We start from the raw sequence: 23,739 nt of genomic DNA, 5'->3' as shown, positions 1-23,739 counted from the left end.
ACTGGACACAGTCTCCAGGCTGGAGGCTGTGGGAGTGGAGAGACTGAGGAGGAAATGGCATGGCTCCTGTGGCCACGCGGTTTGCTTGCAGTTCACTTGGGCCACAGAGGACCCTCCAAATGACTTTGCTACTTGACTAATTTGATTGATGTTATGGGTCATAGGGGGGCGGGTAGTGATCCCTGAAGAGTATTTATAACGCCCTGTTCACACAAGCTGCAGAGACAACCACAAAACCAAGCTAAACACAAATGTCAACTATGAAATAAATTTTAAAAATGCTGTGTATATTTCCCTGTTGGCCTAAGTGCATACAACTATTGTCTTTCTTTCTTCTCAAGGCAGAAGGATTTTGTTTGTTATCTCCATTGTTGTTTATGGTTTACAATGAAAACTTGACCTAACCAAAATCCACATAAAGCTGTGTTGCTGAGATATGGAAATAGTTTTCCTTGGCCTCATTTCTGCATGGAGGGCAGGCTTTTCTCCTTCCCAGCTTGCAGGTTAGCGTTTGAGATCAGGCACCATTACTTTCTTTATTCTCTTAGTAATTAACATGAAATTTTTTCCTGGCCAAACCCAAGTATTAATTGCTTGCTTTTTTCATGGTTCCTTGTTGAAAGATATTTGCAGATAGGGCTGGGAGTATAGCTCAGTGATAGCCTGTGTAGGTCCTGGGTCTGATCCCCACCATGGACGTGGAGGTAGAAAAATAAATAAATAAGCAAGGTGTGTGTGTATTTTTATGTGCACGTATGTATATAATAGATTGCCTTGATCCTGTTGGGTATTTATTGAAAAAAAAAAATCCAGGATAGCTCAATCATCAGGGTTATTTGTTACTTTTGAAAGATTTTACCACATTTAAAGCAGGAATGAAGAAATCTATCAAACAGTTGCTTTTCTGAATGCTGAGTGTGCTGGGGAATGTAATTTGGGGAGTAACAGAAGGGAAAAGAAGGCTAATTGTGAAACAAGAGCTGAAGAAGCAGCAGGAGTCAGCCCTACAGGTAGCGGGGAAAGCATTCCAGGTTGAGGAAATAGTACATACAAAGGTTCAGAGGTGAGGATAAGTTTGGCATAAGGAAGTGATAGCAGTATCCACCGTGGAGAATTACTAAGATAAATAATGTCTGTTTCTTGGGGTTGGTGTACAGATTAAGTCTGATGAATTGCATTAAATATTTAGCCACTGGCATACAGAATATCAGATGTCACAATAACAGCATCATTATTGTCTTTATCTGCTTTACAGTTCTCTGAACATTGTAACTCTTAAAAATACTTTAACAGACTGAAAAGAAGGGCATTATGTTTTAGGAGATGACTCAGGCCTTTTTGTCCTTAAGTTGCCCATTACTCACAGTTTTCTCTGGCTTAGCTATCCTAAGATATACTCTCTGTCCTCAAGCAGATCTGCTGTGATTCATGCCTAGGGGCAAGCAAATGGAAGTTGGATAGGAAATATTTAATGAAGTGATTAGAACTTGCAGAAACATCAGAGACTTGTTAGTTTATTTTCAGAACTAATTTTATAGAAATCCAGTTGATTATTATTCCCTAGTCTTATGGTAGAGTCCAAGTGAATGAGAAATTTTAATAAGAGCAACATTTTTATATTTATGACAAATTTAGAAAATGACCCCCAAAGGTACAGATAATGATTTTATGAGGAGAACACTTTTGGGCCACCACTCAGGAAGGGCCTGGAACTTCCTAGTTGGCCCACAAAACTTCCACAAGGTCTTATACACACCAACCCACTTCTTACCCCAAGAATGACCACTATCCTGGTATTTATGATAATCATTACCTTACTTTATTTGTAGTTGTTATTATTCAGTTGTGGACCCCTAAATATTATAGCTTAGCTTTGTACACTCTTTTGTTTTTCTGTTTGAAATTTTCATATTAGAGGGACACAAATGAAATGAAAGTGTAGAGAAGATCAAAAGTCAGTGGGAAAAAAATTGTGTAGAACTTGAACTCAACCAATGTTAGTTGCAAGAGGGAGCTTCTCAAAGAAATTGAGGGGAGGGAGGTACCTGAGAAGGGCATGGCAGCTCAGAGTCTCTTCCTCTAGAACATCTCAGAGCAGGGAGTTTTGGGGTATGGTAAATTGCCTGTATAAGCTAGTCTGGAGCTTCTCCTTTGGAGGAACCACAGCCAGTCCCCCAGGGCCTTTGGCTCAGGCAAGGGAGCTCAGCAATTAGCAGATAGAAATAATGAGAGAGAATTGAATGGTGCCTCCCTTGGCTAGCTAAGGAAGAGGGATCCCCACTGGGGAGGGGAGAAGTTAACTTTCCATGACAGAAAGCAATGGATGGTGGGGTGGGGAGGATTATTCCCTAGGGTTCATGAAGAAAGAAAAGGAAGTGGATGGGACAAAGCCTAGTTCTAAGAAGTTACTTTGAGAATCTATTTAATTTTAAAACCTCTCTACTATGTGCTATTTATAAAAACCATGATCTGCCTCTTTATTGCTATTAACATAAAATTAGAGACAAATCTAAATGGGGTTTTTGATTCTCCAGGAACCAGCATGCTCTGGGGAATAGTTTAGGAATATGGCCCTTCAGGGCCTGGTGGGAGAATTACTAGTAAGTGGGAAAACTTAAAACAAGACAAGTTCCCAAATGATCTGATAGCAAAGAAATGATGGACAGGGATCCAACTTAGAACTAAGTATCCTCCATTTCCAAGGAGGTCTTAGAGGATATGAATCTTAATTTTGACATTGCTAGTAACTAACTACATAAAGTTTTAAATATAAAAGTATTGGGAATTCCTTAGAGGCAGATACTTGAAAAATGTTTATTGAGATTCTACTGAGTAGAAACCCTGTACGTGGCATTGGACATACAGACGTCTACAAGATTACATGACCCCATCCTTCCAGCCAAGCCATGGAGCTTGACATGAGGCAGGTAAATAATGATAACTTTTTTAAGTGCTTCAGAGAAGTATACTGAAGGACTCCCCACAGGCCGCCTAGCTGGAAGGGACCTTCATGTTCTAGTCCAGCCTCCCCATGTTTCAGATGTTGAGACAGAATGTGATGGACTAAAGGAGGAACACACATTCCAGAGGATGAGTTATCCAGTAATAGAGCCAAGACAGCCTGAATCTTACACAGGTTAACCATCTTGTAGTCCATGGACCATGAATGTGCTCCACAGTGTGAACCTGGAAGCTCGAGAGTGTTTTGTGAATATGATCTATTGCAGTTCCAGATAGAGGATATAAAAGTCCTATGTGTCTTCCAGGTTGTAATGCTTTTGCTCCTCTAGTTTTTGACAGTGTTCTGTTAGGGCAGCAGTTGGAATGTAGACATGAGTATCCCGGTTCTTGCTTTGCACTTAAGCCCAGTTTGTAATTCTTGAATTACCTTCAGGGAACAGAGTTTGCCAAGTCCTTGGGCAAAAATTGTGGTTTCATATGTATCTGCCTCTTAGGATCTATTTTTCCTATCTCTTATCCTCCATTTTTTAATTTAGTTACTCAGGACTTGTAGTACTTTATATGTCCAGCAACTCTATTTATGTTCCCTAATAATTTTTTTGTCTATTTAATTATGCATATATTATTTATAAGCTGAAAATATTTTTAAAATTATAGGAATAATAGTAACTTAGAAAACTAAATAGAAATGAGTGCCCACACACTCCAAACTCTTTTCTGGGTAGGTAATTTGAAATACATACTTACTGAAATTTCTTCCATTGTTTAAAAATGCTGTGTCTGATGAAATACTACCGGACAGAAAGTGTTCATCTGAGACATGGCATGGTTGTAAAACACACAGACACACATGTGATATACATTTTATAGCTTTGTATATTTTACAAGCAAAACATTGAAACATGGTAGAAATACTACCGTGTACAGTGAAACCGGCTTTAATAGTAACATCATACAGCCGTTCCTGTCTGGTGTCTTTTTATTTATATGTGTATAATTATGATTTCCAGTACTTGTTACCAGGTATTTCCAAACTTGGTTTTATCTTTCCCTTCTGGAACTTCTTCCAGATTGCCTGTTTGTTGGGAGAGCAGCTCTCTCAATGTAGTTAGAAAGTTCGTATTGGGGTATGGTCTGACCTGGTCTCACAGAGACATGGCCTGGGTATCTGTTCACTTGTCCAAGCTGGAAATCCAAGAGTCATCCTTAGTTCCTCATTGACTCTGGCATCTCCTTCCTTTTCTATCTAGTTGCTCACAAGGTCCTATTTATTTTAACTTACTAAATACTTTTTGAATGGACACCCCTTGCTTCTACCCTTGCCTTTGGTCTGATCCTCATGGTCACTTGCTTGGATTCTGTTCTGCTGTATTCTCTTTCCTCATCACTGCCCTTCCTGAGATTGTCAACAGCTCTACCATTGCTTGGAGAAACTCTGTGCTCTCTATTGGGACAGTCAAGGCCCTCCATTGCCTCATCTGGGCTTAATTCAGCCTGTCTCCAGCTTAAAATCTGGTAACACTGAACAGATCTGTTGCCCTCATACACACATCCTGAGCTCACTCACTCTTGCTCATGTGCGCACCCCCCATGTCCCTCCTTCTCCTTCACCTGGCTCTAACATGTTCTGTACTCACCTGACTATAATGAATTGTGATTGAAACTGAATTTTCTGGAAGTGGCAATAGAAAAAATAAAATTGTCTTAGTTTTTAATCTCTTTTACAGCCATTTCCAGAGCAATCTAAGGATATGACTCTCTGGTACTACCACTAGCAAGGAAGTATGTCCCATAACCAAATGGGCCTTTAGACACGTCAAGCTCACACATGGAATCCAGGGGTCTATCTCCTGAAGTTTCACTTTGGAGGGATTTGAATTTCCTATTCCAAAGCACCTACTTTTGTGTGTGGACAGAAACTGGGTAGTGGCCCCTCTTCTCTACAGACCCACTCTATGAATTTGGCTACTCTAAATACCTCAACTGAGCCAGTATTTGTCTCTTATGATTTATTTCACTTAGCACAGTATCTTCAGGGTTTATTCGTTTGTCAGAATTTGCTTCCTTTTGAAGGATGAACAGTATTCCAGTGCATACATACACCTCCTTGTGTTTATTCATCCATTCTTCAATGGATGCTTGGGTTGTTCCTACTGCCTGGCTATTGTGAACAATGCTGTGATGAACACTAGTGTACAAACATCTACACAAGACCCTGCTTTCCATTATTTTGGCAAATATGTCCAGAAGTGAAATTTCTGGAACACAGGGAAATTCTGTGTTCCACTTTTTGAGAAATTGCTGTAATGTCTTCCATAGTGTATGCACCATTCCACATTCCCACCAGCAATGCATAAGGACTCTAATTTCTCCAGGTCCTTGCTGACACTTTTTGACAATAGCTGTTCCAGTGTGTACGTGCATGTCTCTGTGTGTGATCTCATTGCAGTTTCGTTTGTATCTCTCTGATGTCTTATGATGTTGAACACCTTTCCATGTGCCTATCATATATCGTCTTTGGAGAAATGTCTATTTAAATTGAGTCAGCTTTTATATTTAGTTAACTCTGCTAGTCTCTTTAAAGAGCAGGAGAAGGAGTTTTGCCAGGAATTTCCCTGTGCAGGACCTTGAAAGGACTTGTAGACTGCCATGTGGGAGCTCCTTAGGATTGTAATTACAATCCAGGGTCATCTGGAAGGACAGAAATGCTGAGTAAAATGGGAACATTTTACAGCAACTGTAGAAATGAAGACAGAGAAAGGTGAAGCGCTGCCAGATTTTTTTTCGATTTGTGTCTTCTCTCCTTTCCATGAGTGAGAGAAAGGGGAGGGCAGACAGAGCTCCTCAGTGTGCTGCTTCCGTTCGATTTGTATTTAGAATAGGTCTCTCTCAAGGCTCCAAAGCCTCAAATCCCACAAGTGACATTTTTAGGGCAATTTTTTTTTCTGTGTGGAGGTCTTTGATTATCTCACCATAATTACTATGTTTATGGTGTTTTCCCCTGTTGGCTATATTTAAGTGAAGCAGAGTTTGAGTTGATTCTGTTAGAAACATCCTTCTGGGAGCATTGAATGTATTTTGCTTACAGTAATAAAAATAATTTAAGTTTTAATGTACTTAAAGCAACTGATTTCAAACTATCAGGGTTCGAAACATTCTGGAATAGTTGACAGAAATTTCTCATTCACATATTTAATTTGAAGACTAATTGACTAGATAAGCTATGTTTAGGAAGACTCCTGAATAATTTCTTTGTGGGGTAGTTCATCCAAACTGATCTATGCAATTGTTAGAATTTAGCAAGAGCAAGGAGATAGAGATGTGTGTTTGATCTCAAAGTTTTGCTCAAATGGGAAAAAATATTAATGATAAAAATTATATGGAAAAAGTAATTAACCACCAGTGAATTTGTTTTTTAGATGTCCCATAGAATATCTTTTGGAAATTCCCTGTTGCTATAATTTCTGACAAACAAGATTTTCTAGTAATATGGGTTATTCCTTTTCAAATATGGACTGTACACATATTTAATCTATGACTAAAAAAACTAGTACAACAGTGGTATGCTATTTTTTCATTTTTGTGGGTAGATGTAAAATAAAATGATTTACATTTATCAGCTTTGTTTTAGGTGATGTTATGTACCTTTGCATTGTATTCATTTGGATTCAGCATCTCTCCCTCTCTTTCAACCACATTTGACTTTAATTATTTGTAGTGACAGAATTTTGGACAGACATGCTGAGAATTCTAAGCTAAGTGGTCTCTAAACCTTGCCTTGTGGGACTCTGATACATCTGGGAATATAGCCTTCAAGGAAATGAATTTGAATTTCAGTGAGAATCAGGAGGCATTTCCCAAAGCTCAATAGGACCCTGCCCCCACCTCCTTCCCAAATCCCGTCATAGGAATGATGGTGTTTATGAGAATTTAAAGGATCATAACTATTTCTGTTGCAGTTTTATTAATTATTCTTAAAATTTTTAAATTTTGTTTTAATTACAGTAAAATGCATTTATACACTTTGGTATATCATACATAGATGGGACATAATTTCTCATTTTTCTGATTGTACATATTACAGAATCACATTGGTCATGCAGTCATATATAAACATAAAGTAATAATATCTGTTTCATTCTACTATCCTTCCTATCCCCATATCTCCTCTCTTCCCCTCCCCTCCCTTCACTCCCCTTTATCTAATCCAAGGTAACTCTATTCTTCCCTAGAGCCCCCCTCATTGTGAATTATCATCCATATATTAGAGAAGACATTTGGCCTTTGGTTTTTTGGGATTGGCTTATTTTGTTAAGCATGATAGTCTCCAACACCATCCATTTACTGGAAAGTGCCATAATTTCATTATTCCTTAAGGCTGAGTAGTATTCCATTGTGTATATATACCACATTTTATTGATCCATTCATCTATTGAAGGATACCTAGGTTGGTTCCATAGTTTAGCTATTGTGAATTGAGCTGCTATAAACATTGATGTGGCCGTGTCATTATAGTATGATGATTTTAAGTCCTTTGGGTATAAACTGAGGAATGAGATACCTGGGTCAATGGTGGGATAGTGACTGGGTCTGTGAGGGCTGATCTCAGCCTGGTGATTCATTAATTTATTTTTATTTAAAAGAGTCAACAAGATTTCAAATTCATGTTGGTGGGCAATTAAGGTTTACATAGATTCAACTGAAGCCTCTAATTCCATCAAAGCAAATTTAAATTATACAGTTAATAATTTATTGCCCAGTCACACAGACACATTCAAGGTTGGATACAACTTTAGCATACAAGCAGCAAGTTGTGTGAATAATTTTAGGGTGTGCTCAGAGGTTTTTGCACTTCCAACAGAGCTTAGTGGTTGACGTTCAGCCTCTGCCTTCAGGTAGCCTGCTAGGTTTGAAGCTCAGATTCCTCTTGTGTGACCTTGGTCACATTACTCACCTCTCTGCCCCTCTCTTTTTTAGTGGGCAAATGGAGATAACCTCATAGAATGGAAGATTAAGTGTCCTAATATGAAATGGGACTTTGGAAAAGGAGCAAATGCTGGTGGTGTTGTTACCATCTACCTCAACTCTTAGTGTACAGTTTTGCATCAATACATGTTCTTTTATTTTGAATATAATTCCACATTCAAAGAGTTACTTTGAAATGATATTTGAAGCAGATAAACAGGCAGTAAAAAGTTAAAGTAAGTTGGTATTTGCCATTATCAATATAGAATTATGCTAACTGATGTGGATTAAATCCTACATAATAGTATTATGTGTGAAATGTAGTGGCTGCTACCTCTAGGGACAAATAGTATTCTTCCCAGTGAAACCCATCTCCAGATATCTTTTGAGTTTCAGAAAATTAACAAATGTCCTTCTCACTTTGTTTGTGTTGTACTTTACCTCATTATTTAAACAACAGCTGCTAATTATTGCTGGAATACTTATTCATTTCTTTTTAAAATTGATTATGAAATATTTCAAACATACTGGAAAATCCAGAGAATAATGTAATGAAAATCCATTTACTCAACCCTCATACTAAAGAAATTATATCTATGTATATGTAGATTACATTTTCTTTATTTAGTCATTGAAAACAAATGGATTCTACTTATTAAATGCATAAAAGTATATAAAATTTTCCATATTTGCATGACATTTACTTTCATTATCCCCCAAGGGAATCATATATGTCCTTCCGTGCTTACGTTTACATGTATTTGACAGCTGTATGCATTCCTAACCAATATTGAATATTTTTATAATTTTCCTAAGTACTTATGAATGCATAAAGAATCTATACTCCTACTTTGTGCATTCTTACATACAGCATAAATGGTTTTATACTTTATTCATACGTCCTATTACTCATCAGCCTCCTCTCCATTCCTAAAAAACACCTGAGGAGCCCCTGTCTCCAGGCCTGCATTCCCAGTGCTCTTTGCCTGAGACACCCTTTGCTGATAGCTTCATTGCTGGCTCCCTATCCCTTGCCCTATGTTTATTTAGATGACTTTGTCTTTGGGTCTTCCTTGGTTACCCATCTAAAATTGCAGATCCCTCTAATCTTTCATTTTCTTGTCCTGCTTCATTTTTCTCTTTAGCACATTTCACCCACCAAGTTACTAAACATTTTATTTCTTTATTTTTTGGCTGTCTCTTACCACCAGACTGCAAGATTGTTGCAGGCAAACTTTTGGGTTTTTGGGGGGGTCTGTTTTAATAACTGCTTTATTCTGAACACCTACATGGTATTTAGTAAATCTTTGCTGAATGAATGAATGCTTACCAGTGAATAATTTACCTTGCTTACTTAAGAGTGTGTGTGTATTTAAATTTTATTTGTTCTTTTTAGTTATACATGACAGTAGAATCTATTTCGATATATTTATATACAAAAATGGAATGTATCTTATTCTAATTAAGATCCCAATCTTGTGGAGGTACATGATTGTGAGATTCACTGTGGCATATTCATATATGTACTTAGGAATTTTGTCATTCTTGCCACTGTCTTTCCTATTCCCATTCCACCTCCCTTCCCTTCATTTCCCTTTGTCTTATCCACTGAACTTCTATTCTTCTCTTCCTTATTGTGGGTTGGCATCCACATATCAGAGAGTACATTTGACCTCTGTTTTGGGGGGATTGGCTTATTTTACTTAGCATGATACTCTCTAGACCCATCCATTTACTGGCAAATGTCATAGAGTCTTTCTTCTTTATGGCTGAGTAATACTCAATTGTGTATAAAATCATATTTTCATTATCCATTCATCTGTTGATGGGAATCTAAGTTGGTTCATATCTTAGCTATAGTGAATTGTACTGCTGTAAACATTGATGTGACTGTGTCACTGTAGTATGTAGATTTTAAGTTCTTTGGATGTAAACCAAGGAGTGGGATAATTTTCAAATGGTTGTTGCATTCATAGTTTTTGTAGGTACATTTTTGAAGTTTATCCAAGTTGATACTCCTAGCTCTGTATATATCCATTATTTTTTGTAGTGGTTGACATATCTGTCATTTCTATATTCTTCCTTTCACAAACAGTACTATAGTACACAATCTTGAGTATTTCTCTTTGAGTACAAATTTGAGAATTTATCTCTAATATATGCTTAGAGGTGAAATTCCTGTTTTTATCACTTATCCATAGCTGTATAATTAAATACCCCAAACTTATGGACTTAAAATAATGATTTACATAATTCCATTTCTTGGCACAGTGGTTCTTCTGCTATTCCTTCTCATCTGGTTGCCATTAGATGGTGCTAGAATGAGTGAATTGTCCAACATGGCCTCAGTTATGTATCTGGCTGCTGGGGCTGTCTGTAGGCTGGGGTGCCTTGGATCTTCTCCACATGGCTTCTCTTCCTTCAGCTGGAGAGACCAGCTTCCTCACAGCATAGCATTCTTGAGACAGTGTCTCAAAGAAACTGCTGGAATGCACCCAGCATCGCTTCTACTACAATCTGTTGGTCCAAAGCAAAACCCTAGGCCAGCCCAGATTCAAGGAATGAGGGAAGCTAAAAAATATGGTGGCCATGTTTTTCCAGTTTACAACACTGGGTCATAGGTCTTGTGTGTCTGCAACTTTACTAGATGTTACCAAATTTCTTCCTAAAATAGTTTTACAAATTTATTTTTTAACTTGCCCCAACTGCTTGTTGCAAAGGAGAGTCTGGAGCAACAGTGATTTGAAATAGATGCTCGTACCTCCCCTGTCACCTTCCCAATTTATCTTTTCTTTAGGTAGTAAACACTAAGGAAGTCGCTACTATGAATTCAGCAAAACCCAATTCCTTGTCCTCTGGGGCATATAGGTGGATTACATTTACCAGATTCCATCCTAGCAAGGGATAGCATTATGACCAAATTTTGGTCAGTGAAAGTGAGTTTTTTCATTTTCAGACATTGTATATAAATAGCCTTGGTGTGACTTCCCCTCGTATGTCTGTCTGATGTCTATATACAGAAGATCTACTGGGACTCTGAGGCCCAAAGTAAAGGGGGACATAGCCATTAGACAGAACTAACCTAAATAATTGCTCAGAGTGAACATCACCTCCCCCAACTCCTGCTGTTGATTAGAATTTGTGCTTGAAATAATCACTGAGGTTTCAGAATTTATCTGTTAAAGCAGTTAGCATTTTCTTAATGCAACCCTCAATGATCAGATATTGCCTTTATTTGTAGACTTTAGGTCTAGGTGAGAATTAGTTATCCAGCTTAATGTCCAAAGATATGCTGGTATCCATAGACCATTTAAAAATTTATAGCAGCTTTATTGAGATATAATTCACATACTATCCAGTGCACTCACTTAAAATATATCATTCAATGATTTTTTTGTTTTTGTTTTGTTCCTGGGAATTTAACCTAGGGGCTCTTTATGATTGAGCCACATCCCCAGGCCTTTTTATTTTTTATTTTGAGACAGGTCTTGCTAAGTTGCATAGGGCCTCAATAAGTTGCTGAGGCTAGCCTAAAACTTGGGACCCTCCTGCCTTAGCCTCCTGAGTCACTGGAATTATAGTCCTGTACTACCACACCTGGATTTTCATTCACTGATTTTTAATTTAGTCACAGAGTTATGTAACAATCATACAATTTTAAAGTATTTTCATTACCTCAGAAGGAAACCCCGTATTGAATAGGCAGTGACTCTACATTCTCCCTGCCCTCCCCCATCTCCAGCTTCCCTTAACTACGAATCTGCTTTCTGTCTCTGTGGATTTACTTATTCTGGACATTTCACATAAATGGAATTATGCAGTGTAGGGCCTTTTGTTTCTGTCATCTTCTACTTAGGATAATATTTTCAAGGCTCATCCATGTCATAGTATGTGTCAAACTTCATTTGTTTTCATGAATTAATAACATTCTATCATATAGATATATGGATATATCACATTTTTTTTCTATTCATTAGGTTGATGGCATTTGGATTTTTGCTACATTTTGGCTATTATAAATAATGTTGCTACAAGTATTCAGGTACCTGATTTTTTTTCTGCACACCATTTTTTTTAATCTTTCAAATATCATGATAGAAAATATATAAGTTTATTGTGAACCAGTTTAATAGAAACAGGTTGATTTGCAGATTGAACTATTTCAAAACACTGGCCTCCTGCAAGGCAAAGTGTAGCAGGGTATATTTATGATTAAATTCTTGGGTACTACACTGCCCTGAAATTCCAAGGAGCAAGTTGCATGGAGTTGCCAAGTGATGGGATAAATTGTTACTTGAAGTGCTGAAAGCTAAGAAAGAAAGGAAGGTGATATGATTGGGATATTCCTCTGAGCACCGCAATTCAGTTAGTATTCAGAATTCTGTGTTGCCTCTATATTAGAGTCTTTGTTGTTCCATCATTTGGCTAACGTCTCCAGGATAGAATAAAATGAAAACTAGCATGTTTATAGGTTAAAAAAAGAAAAGAAAATTTGGGAACTAGTGAGTTAATTGAATCCCCTTCAATCTGCAGATTATGACTTGATCTTAATGTTTCATCTTTAATATACCTTGTTTTCATAATAACAGAATACGTACAATACAATCATATGTCTTTACATGATAGGCTAGTGCAAAAAAAATCCTGGTGGTTTGGAAATTAAACATTTCATTCATTCATTTGGCATACATTTATTGAGGGCCTCACCTATTCTAGATATTGCTCCAATACTACGAATGTGATTGCAAACCCGAAAGATAAGGTACTGCCCTGATCAACGAGAAATACTTTTTTTTTTTATGAACAAAAAACCATTGGAGATTGTAATGTGTGCTGTCAAGGAAATCAACCTGATCATTACCTAGAGTGTGGTTTAGAGAGGCAGAGGGCTGCTTTTGATGCTGAATGATGAGCAGGAACCAGCCAGCACAGCATGGGATAAGAGAGTTCCACGTGGCAGGAACAGCAAGTGCAAGCTCCCTGAGGCAGGACCAAGTTCAGTATTTGGTGTGACTTGCCCTGTTGTCTCTGTCTGATACCTAGTTACAGAAGGCTACTTCTGCTAAGAGGAGATATTAGCAGGCATGGACCTCACAGAGTAGGGAGGGAGGTTGAGGGGTACAACTTTTGATGATGTAGTACTAACTTACATAGGAATATTAATGAAGAAGTATTTTTACTTCTTGCATAGATTCTTGGCTCTGTGTTGTTTGATTTGACATTAGGTAAGAGTTTTATAAACATTTTTTGCCCAATGTTCTGGAATCACATTCTGGATTCCTGGTAGTGTTGAAAAATCACCTGCTATAAGCACAGTCTAAAAATCTGTCAGCGAGGTAATAAACATTTAGAAACCCTGGAGTAAATCTTTCCAAAAACCTGGATTTTTGAGTAAAATGAGCCTAGAGTCAATTGGCATGCCAAGTATTTTATGGGAATAAATTGGGTGCTTTGTGAAGTACACTCATTCTTCCAGGCCACTGGGACTGAAATACCTCTTACCACGCTGTTGCCACAGTGATCTGAGAGGGTCTGCAGTGGTTGAAGGATTTTGCACTCATCTCAGTCACCTGGCTTTACCCCACCTCAGAGTTCATGCTCTGGGGCTTTGGGTCAGCAGCTGTGTATGGGTTGGGATGGCCTTATACAAATACTGTGGATGTTGGTGTCCTATTTAGAAGATGTTTATTATTAGGAAAGATTTTAGTGAGGTTTTATTTTTGTCCTACAGTCAAAATGTCTTGATATTTTAAGTATGCACTTAATTTTTAGACCCATCTTTAATGCCTAACTTTTTAGAAATTTACTTATCCAGTATTCTCACCATCTACAATACAGCGATGAATTAGAAAGTAAATACCAAGCCTCTGGAGAGGCCCCCTAAATTAAAAATCAGGTTCCCAGGCTGGGGATGTGGCTCAAGCGGTAGCGCGCTCGCCTGGCATGCGTGCGGCCCGGGTTCGATCCTTAGCACCACATACAAACAAAGATGTTGTGTCCGCTGAAAACTAAAAAATTAATAAAATATTAAAAAAAAAAATCAGGTTCCCTGGATACATTCACTGGAACCTGATGTCTTTCTGTATACATATATTGCTAGCGAGCATGGACATCTAGTTTCCAATCCCTCAGACCATCAGAAGACAGGAAAGATGCCATCAGTAGTTGTATTGACAGCAATAAGGTTACATTAGCACTTATGGCATACTAGCTATTTTACCTCTCACGTTAATCCAGAACAATTCGACTTATTCCTCTCACAATCAAAAATTACAATGGTCAGGTGACACAGTCAAAAGTCTTAAAATGTTAAAAATACAGCCAACTATTTCCCAAAGCCAAACAATGTTATAAATTAATACAAGTTTCTTGGTTTTTGTGAGTTTGGTTTTATGTCTTCCATGCTGGCACAGCAGCCTTTTGGGTATATCATCTAGACTTTCTTTTTGAATCAGACTTACTGTCTATTCTTTGGGAATGTATACTGTAAGTCAACAGTGACACCTTAATTTTTTGTTGGTACAGCCGTGATTGCGTAGTATCATGAGCTTTTTAACCTCATTTTATTTTTATTTTAAAATGTGCTAAAAATAATGGTAAAAACCATGGGGGTTTTTATATTATGGCAGTTGAGGTAACTGTGGACATTACCAATGTCCTGACAGATGTCCATCTTGAGACTATCAGAAGCAGTATGGACATGAGAATTTCAACTATGAGGTGGGTTAAATTGAAAGCATATATAGAATATGGAATAACTGTCTATGTTTTATAAGAGTGGGTCTGATTAGCAAGATATAATTGAATATTTTGATAGCATATTCCATGTAAAATAATATTTTGTTTAATATCTCCTGTAATCATCATGGTCATCATCATTTCTCTTATTAGTGCCAGCACACAACAAATAACATTGCAGAGCTGAAATATGCTCTGGGATACCTTCTTAAAGATTTCTTATTTCTTTCCTCACCAATGGGTACTGTCACTTTTCACTACACACCATATATTATGCGAGCTGTGGTCTAGTTTAAGCAAGCCTATTTATGCCAGTTCTTTAAGAAAGATATCCAATCCTTACCTAATATTACCAATGAAGAACTTTGTATAACCATCCATATTAACTGCTTCCCTCCAGTAGATCACTCCAGTGTGTGTGGGATCCATTTGGACTCTGGCTTTGGAGATCTATGTGTCCCTTTGAGCCCTGTGTCCTTGCCGGTAGAAGGACCATTATTTCTCCTGTCTGTGGCCTATATAGAGCACCCACAGTCAAATTGCTCCTTTGACCTTTCAAGTTTGAGGGGAACAAGGGAGACCATTCAGCTGGAATTACCTAAAAATTTGGTTGTATCTACATGAATATGGCATTATGACTTATGGTATTTTCTACACACAGTACCTAGTGGTGATTTTATTTTGTGGGGGCATTAGCAAAGAAATTCACCCCATTGAAGAAAAAGAATTTTAGTGTCTTAAATTTTTCCCTTGCATACGGGAACCTGAAATCTCATTCATGCTCTGTGAAATTGAAGAAATTGGATATTTGGGAATGGAAATTGGTGGTCCTCCAAGCAATATGGGATCTAAAAGTGTTAAATCCTTTCATAAATAAACCTTGATTTAGACTGGAATGTCTTGGCTTGATCTTAAAGGTGATATTATAGGAGACATATAGCTGTTGACTGGCCTTAAAGATAATTATCTGCACATTCCAATCTTGGTCTGCCCTCAGCAGGGCCTGGCTTGCGATGAAGTCAGTGCTCTTTCCCTGATGAGAATATTACATTTAGACAGGCCTCCAACCCCAGGATGTTTATGAACCACACTGTTCATGGACTTTAAAGTAAAAGAGATTTCTCAATAGTGACAAACATTATCTTTCAAGCCTTCTAGATTTCCAGGCTATATATATTGTCAGTAATATGGGTTTATTTCCAGTTGGGCCATACTCTGCTATCTTTGGTGATTTCCTTTTTTAAAAATTTGTAAATTTAGTTTTCTTTTAGACACATTAAATTACATCATCATGGTATGTTCATGAGTTTTGGGGTGAAGTTGTGAAATGAAATCTGTTCATGTGGTGGATAATTTCCTTGGGTTAGAGAAAGGAACAGAGGGAGGCAGGGGGATAGGAAAGGAGGGGGCACAGGAGGAAGGGAATAAAGACTGAGTTCCTTGCTAGACTCTGAGCTTCATAGTGCAGAGACCAAATCCTTCATGTCAGGTATAGTGTCACAAGAAGTTTTGTTAAAGTAATGAAAGAATTTTCTTTTTAAGGTTTAGAGAATTTGAAAAGTGGTACCTTTAATGCCCTACCTTTAATTCTCACAACATATGTTGGAAAATAAAGTTCTCTGGTGGTTGTCAGACACTGGAGCCTGATAGCCTGAGTTCACATCCCTGCTCTGCCATTTATTAGCAGTGTTACTGCGGGCACATTGCTTAACATTTCTGTCTTGGTTTCACATCTGTAAAGTGGGAATTGTGAGGAATAAGAGTATGTGTGAAGAATAAATGGTATTATCAACAATTATTACACTCATGAGGTTTAGATCAATGCCTGGCACAGAGTAAATGTCATACAATTATGAGTTAGTATTAACAGTTAATATGTTTTGGGTATTACTGTTAGAGTTCAGGAAAAATGCTAGAATATCTAGTTTGCCCCTCATTCCAAATGGGTTAGAAACAAATATTTATGGATTTTTCCTTTATCTTATAGACTAGCTTTTGAATCAACATAGACTATGTGAATAGAAAACATGGTGTAAATATATGTAAGGGAGGGAAGGTTTTTCCTATCCAAATGGATAAAATTCCTCCAACTATGAAACCTTCTCATACAAATATTTTTCCATGGGAACAACTATAGCTGGCCAAATTTATCTTATAATGTTTAGATGCAAAGACGTATTTTGTTTTTTTCCAACTCAAGTTAAATGTTAGCTCATAGCAGCCTTGGCAGAAAACCAAATCGACATTATAAAGGTCCTGCTCTGTCCTCCAGGGTCCATGTAGGACCCAAGGCTCACTTACACAGAGTGCCTTCAGGGGGCACATTCAAGTTGCTGCCAAGGTGGTTCAAGATGCTGAGTGTTCATGCTAACGGTACTTGCTGACACCTCCCTCCTGTGACTACCTAAGTCTTTGCCCATATCATTCAATCCCAGGCTCCTTGTCCTCAAGTCTGGGTTCCACTTAGAGTGGAACACAGAACCCCTGCCATTTGTAAGATCCACAGCACCTGTCACCACAGGTGGAATCTGGATTTCTGTGGGTTTACCTACTCCCCTGTTAGACCAACTCATTCAGACAATTTGACTCCTTGGACCAAGAAACCAGGTTTTTGGAAATAAAGTCCTTTTGCCTTTCTTCTACATCAAGAGAAGTACACAATTCCCCATGTCACAAACTCTTGATCACCCTCTGGATTGGGAGAAGGGAGCCTAGTTCTTCATCATTCTTGTACCCATGGCCAAGTAACATTCCCAGCCATATACTTTTAGTCACCATTTTGAAAGGAACATAGAAGGAAAAACACAGATTTGACAAAGGAGGCATTCATGTTCAGCATGGTGGCATGTGCCTGTAATCCTCAGCAACTTAAAGGCCCTGTCACAAAATATAAAAGGACTGGAGATGGAGGTTAGGGGTGGTGTGCCCATGGGTTGAATCCCCAGTTCTTCCTACCTGAAAAAGGGAGACAGTTGGACAGGTGGTTGAATCAAATGGACACCTGCTCTACTCACTGTAGGTCCTCCTGTTTTCTGGCTGTTTAATAATCCTGTGCTTGAGCTGTAACATGGAAATAATAGTAGGACCTGCTTCATTGCATGAATGAACTCTGTCCCATAAATGGAACAGAATTGAGTCTAACATGGTTATTCAGTGAAGGTGAATGTGTTACTATTTGAGCTACTGCTCCATCTGGGAATTAACTATGTTCAAGGCTGTCGGTTTCCTCTGCATTGCTCAAGTCGCTTGTGCTCTGTGACTGTGGAGATGCTCCTGGCAACAGGCAAAGGAGCCTTTTTCTCCTGTTGGTAAAAGTCACCACCCGTAAATTCCAGAGCACAGAAGCCATGTATAGCAAACCCTAGGTGGGAAAGTGACAGAAGCATCCTGAATGGTGTGGATGGTCCAAAGAAGAGCTTAGAGATTATCTAACTGATGAACTAATTTTAAAGAAGGGAAAACTGAGGTCCCAAGGGGGGAAGAGAAGAAGAGTGTGACCTGGCCAGCTCACTGTCTCCCAGCACTTGGAACTTCTTCCTTCTCCACATCAGCATTCCCAGACCTACCCTACCAACCAGCCCATGCCTCTTCCTGGAAGCTTCTCCAACTGCTTGTTCTTCCTAGACCTTCCTTTCCTTATCTGCTCCATTGTGGCGTCCTGGAGTGTATCTGCTTCTTGAACACTTCCTGGCCTTTCCTGCCTCCATCTCTCCCTCCCCTTTCCCCTCCTTCCGATCCTACACTGTGTTCTATTAGAATGTTCTTCCCACCATTCCTATTTGACTAAAGTCTACCCAGTCTTTTTTTTTAATATTTATTTTTTAGTTGTAGTTGGACACAATACCTTTTTTTCCCCATTTATTTATTTTTATGTGGTGCTGAGGATCGAACCCAGGGCCTTGCACACTCTAGGCAAGCACTCTACTGCTGAGCCACAACCCATCCTCTACCCAGTCTTTAAAATAGGGCATTTGAATAGGTGTGGTGGCATAGGTCATAATCCCAGCTACTCAGGAGACTGTGGCAGGAGATGGCAAGTTCTAGGCCAACCTGAGCGACTTAGAGAAATCCTGTCTCAAAATAAAAAAAAAAATTAAAAGATAGGGGATACAGCTTGATAGGGGATACAGCTTAGTGGTAAAGTACCCCTGGGCTCATTCCCCAGTACCAGAAAGTATAATACAATAAAATAAAATAGGGGGTCAGAACTGATCCAGATGTTGCCCACAGCTGTGTTCTCCTAAAAATTTAGGATTTTTTTCCCTTTAATCGAAGTGCTATTTAAAACATAAGACATTTTAAAAATCTGGAGATTTTTTTCTTCTCTTGATAAATCAAAGTATGCTGTCACATGGAGCCTACATTCTTGCATGCAGAAATTAGCAGTTAAGGAGCATTTCCCTGCTTGGCCAACATTTCTCCTGATGATAACTGAATTGCCAACCAGCATTTGAGTTTGCAACCCCTGCTTTAAGACATTGTTTAAATGCTCTCACTTCCAGGATGCCTCTGCTGCTTGTCTTTCTGTTCCAAATATGTCATCCCTCCCATTTATACTTTTGACATTCTCCTTATGCTACTTCTGTAGTAGAGATGGAATTCTGTGCTGCTTGTTGTTTGTTTTAGTAAATAACACTTACCATTTATCAAGTGCTTACTAAGGATAGGGCACAGGGCTGAGTGTTTCATAGATATTTTAATCTCCAGTCCTTACTATGACCCTGAGTGAAGTTTATTATCTCCAGTCCACAAATGCAGAAGCCCAGAGAGTACAAGTGGATTTCTCAAGGTCACACAGCTGGTAAGGGGCTGAAAAGGGATTTGAAGCTCAACACTCCAACTTCAGCACCTGGGTTTCCTTGTGTTTTATCCTGATGGATCTCCCCATCAGATTGATAGCTCGAGGTTGGGCACACTTATAGAACACATACTACATAGACGCACATACCTCTAATCTATTTTCCCAAGTCAAACAATTAAGCAAGAATGTTATTATGGGCCATTACAGTGACTCGAGTCCTCATTGCATGCCTTATGTGCTGCACACACCCTATAATCTCATGTCATTTCCACAAGAGCCCCCTCTGGCAGGATGAACTATTTCCAGTTAGCAAGGCCAAGCACCTTGACCAGAGACACCAGGGGCAAGTGATCAGGATTTAAACTGAGGTCTTTCATTTTTTTGTGTGTGTGGGGGGGGCAGTGATGTACTGGAGATTGAACTAGGGGCATTTGACCACTGAGCCCCATCCCCAGCCCTATTTTGTATTTTATTTAGAGACAGGGTCTCACAGAACAGCTTAGTGCCTTGCCATTGCTGAGGCTGGCTTTGAACTCTTGATTCTCCTGCCTCAACTTCCAGAGCTGCTGGGAACTGAGGTCTTTCTTAACTCAGTCCTGTGCTCTTTCTCTCTTTTGTGCTTTTCTTTTTAAGTTCTTGATGGACCTTTCTTTTATTTATTTATATATGGTGCTGAAAATCAAACCCAGTACCCCATACATGCCAGGCAAGTGCACTCTTGCTGAGCCATAACCCCAGCCCCTCTCCCTCATGCTTTTAAATCAGTTTTAATAATAGCTATTAGTTCATTAATAAATCCAGGAAGCAAAAACCCCTGGTATGTTTTTCCTTAGCTACATAGATGATACAACAGCTTCTTCTGCCATTGGTTCTTCCATAGATGCTTTCTGAAATCTGTACTAGATATGTCAAGTCAAGATGCAGCAATGACAAGCAATGTCTGTGTCCTCAAGAAACCTTGCCATCAAGAGGGATACAAGAAGGTCAGAGCCCCTAAAATTTGATTCATGTCTGTGGATATAGCCCCCATGTTAGTGATTTGCCTGTAACATCACAGTTGTTCTCATCACCCACCTGCTGGAACAGAAGTGAACCTGGGGGTCCTTCACATAAATCACTTTCCTTTCACAACCTTCCCCTAAACACAGAAGTACTTGTGAACTTGGAGTCTTTTCTGGGCTGAATGGTCATAGTCCTTTGTTTGTAAAGATAAATCCCTTATGAAAGCAAGCTCATTCTTCCTTCTCCAAATAGAGGCAGATCCATGCCCAGTGTTGGATACCCTTTGGGAAGTGGGCATTAGGATGTGAACCAGTAATGTTCAAACTTAAACATGCATCAGTATCACTCTGAAGGGTTGTTAAAATGTGAATTATGGGTCCATATCTGAGTTTCCAACTCAGGAGCTACAGGCATGGGGAATAAAGGGGATTTTTGAGAAAGTATGTTCTGACAAAATCCCAAGGGATGCTGCCACTGGATGGGGAAACCTCCCCTTTGAGAACTATTGGTATAAACATTAGGTAGTGGTGTTTTGGCTTATTCTGAGTTTAGGTGAATATTTCTTGTCAGTTATATGCCAAGCCTTCGCATGGGCATTTAAATGCCGTAGTTAGATAGATATGGATCTAAGAGCCTAATAAGAGAAATAGGAAGATATTTATAAAGAAGTTCTTAAGTAAAGCAATTTTAAATTGTGACACATACTATGAAGAATACAGTCTTGGGGTGAGATGAAGAATACCAGGGACAGGTAGGAGGCAGGCCACTACTTTATTAAAGGGACTCAGAAGGGCCTTTTGGAGTTGGTGACATTTATTCCAAGACCTGACAGCTGAGAAGATGCCTGCTTACAGAGTTTGGAAAGAGTGGGTTGGAAATAAGGCACAATAAGAAATAGCAGATCCTAGAAGCCCCAGGGAGGATCCTGAAGCCAAGGCCAGAGTGGCATGGAATGCAGTTTAGTAGGTAGGCCAGGGTTTCACAATGCAGGACCCTTGTCAGCCACAGGAAGTGATTGTTGGACTATTTGCAAGGCAGTAGAAACTATACTGAATCTTTTATGTTTTGGCTTTGGAAATCAATGCTTATAGGTGCCAAAAAACAAACAAACAAACAACAACAACAACAAAAAAAAAAAACCCAATAACAAGGCTGTAGCTATAGCTCAGTGGTAGAGCACTTGCCTTGCATATGTGAGGCACTGGGTTTGATCCTCAGCACCACATAAAAACAAACAAATAAATATGCTGTGTCCATCTACAACTTAAACAAACAAACAAACACAAAAACATACCTTCACCACTTCACCATTGCTGAGGGTGAGAGTGTGTGCAAGGACCAGTGGTGGAAGGGGGAAGTAGGGAAGCTATATGTGTGTGTACAAACACACACTTACATACCTCTCCAGACTGGAAAAGTGAAAAGTAGAATGTACAACACGTCAACAAGTAGGCAACAAGCTTGTTTCATATTCATTCTCTCTCTCTCTCCCCCTCCCCACCCCCTCTTTCTCTCTCTGCATATTTGGAGACTGGAGCTGCTTTTGCTAGCTTGGAGGAGTTGCATCCGGATAGGAAATTCTGTTTCTGTACTCACCTTTGCCTTTTAGAAGGTCAGCTGTGTTGCCAAACATTGTAAGTTAAATCTTAGCAGATATGACTGTAAATACAGGCTAAATCACAAATTAAAATAAATATGGATTATTAGTCTCATATTTTTTTCTTTTTCTGTAAATTGTAGCAAAAGATGCCACTGGGCCAACTGGCTCCATCCTCACCTTGGCGGTCATGGGGTGTGAGGGGTTCACATGACCACCCTGTTTAGCAGTGTGCTTCCCCAGATGTTTTTTTTTTTTTTCCCTTCCCTCACTGTACAGTGAGTAAGTTTTACTTTTATTAGAATCATCCAGATGAGAATATGTTCTTGATGGTTTCTACAGCATTAGGAATACCTCCTTCTTTAGGTCTGCTCCAGTTGTAAAAGGAAGCTTTCTGGACATTAACTTTGTAGCGAAAAGGGTTAGAATGAGGTTGGCAAGGGAAGAAACAATTTTGATGTAATAAAAATAGGGTTGTTCAGAGCTGAGATGAGAGCTTTCTTACTATTTGGTATTCAGATGAAATTTAGTTTGGAAGTCACATCAGTGAATATTATGTTTCTTCAGAACCTCGGCTGTGTTTTCCATCAGGGGGCATCTTGATTTCACTTAGCTTGGGTAGCCATCAGAAAATGGTTTCAACTGTGTATGTGTATGTGTGTGGGGGTGTGTATTTATTTTATATTTTACCTGCACGGTTACTCCAGCCATTAACTTATGATTTCAGTATCTATTTGGGGGACCTTGAAGCAACGACTATGGATAAAGGCAAAAATTTTGTGCCGCCTACTCCACACCAGTTCCTTTCTTTCCAGGCGTTCTTGCATTGCCACTTAATTTGTTACTGTACATTAGAACATGTCCCCATCGCCTCTGAAACTACCTCATAGGCAAGGCTTTTAAAACCTGCATTTTTTAAAAAAAAACACAAAACGGGATTATGGATTAATCTCAGGCAGGGAAGTCCCTGAGGGTGGTGTGACCTAACAAGTCAGACTGCGCTCCTGGCAAGTCCCTTCCTGGTCTGCCCCTCTGTTCCTGCCATTGACCTAGTGGACGAAAGAGTGGATGTGTGTGTGAGGCTAGGCATGACTTCTCTAAAGATCAACATTTGTACACACTGGAGTCACCTTTTATACATAGTGCTACTGACATTAACCAGAGAAGTGGGCCTGACAGCCTGGCCCCAACGCCAGCGAGAGAGTGGCCTGGCGGCGCATGCATGGTTTATCTGAAGGGATTGAGCATGAATTACACAGCCTAATTGTTGTTAGTCCGAAAGGAACTATTGCCCAGATAGAGGCGGCTTTAAGATTACTGAGTATGACCCATTAAAATGGGGTATTTATTTCAATATATGTATAGTTGTTATTTATTTTAGATATTGAGGCTGTTTCTCCTCTTAAATTCTGAGCATCCCAATTTTGTGATAGCTAGTTATAACTGTGTACATTTTTGAAGAAGAAAGAGAAAACATAATGAGAAATATTTTTTAAGAAAGCAATTTATTGGAGAAGCTGTAAAAGTGGGAAGAAGTCCCAGCTGAAGTAATCAGATCTGTGAGTGAATATTTGGCAATCAAGCAAGGAATCCGGCATTTTCACTTGTATCTGTCTTGAGATTTTTTAATACTAGGGTTATATTTGATTCAGGGTTGTACTGAATCTGTTTAAAT

At 38.9% G+C, this 23,739-nt stretch overlaps 1 protein-coding gene across 1 annotated transcript in view; it reads left to right on the top strand.

Annotated features, from left to right (window-relative positions):
• The window catches only part of LOC139706414 (ERC protein 2-like), a gene marked incomplete at its 5' end in the record, with an annotated part of 375,567 nt that overhangs the window by 203,724 nt on the left and 148,104 nt on the right, over window positions 1-23,739 (top strand). The window lies entirely within an intron of this gene.

Source organism: Marmota flaviventris, chromosome 1 (assembly GCF_047511675.1).
Source record: "Marmota flaviventris isolate mMarFla1 chromosome 1, mMarFla1.hap1, whole genome shotgun sequence".
Taxonomy (NCBI): Eukaryota; Metazoa; Chordata; class Mammalia; order Rodentia; family Sciuridae; genus Marmota; species Marmota flaviventris.
Note: the sequence above shows the minus strand (reverse complement) of the source record. Positions and strands in the feature narration are given on the sequence as shown.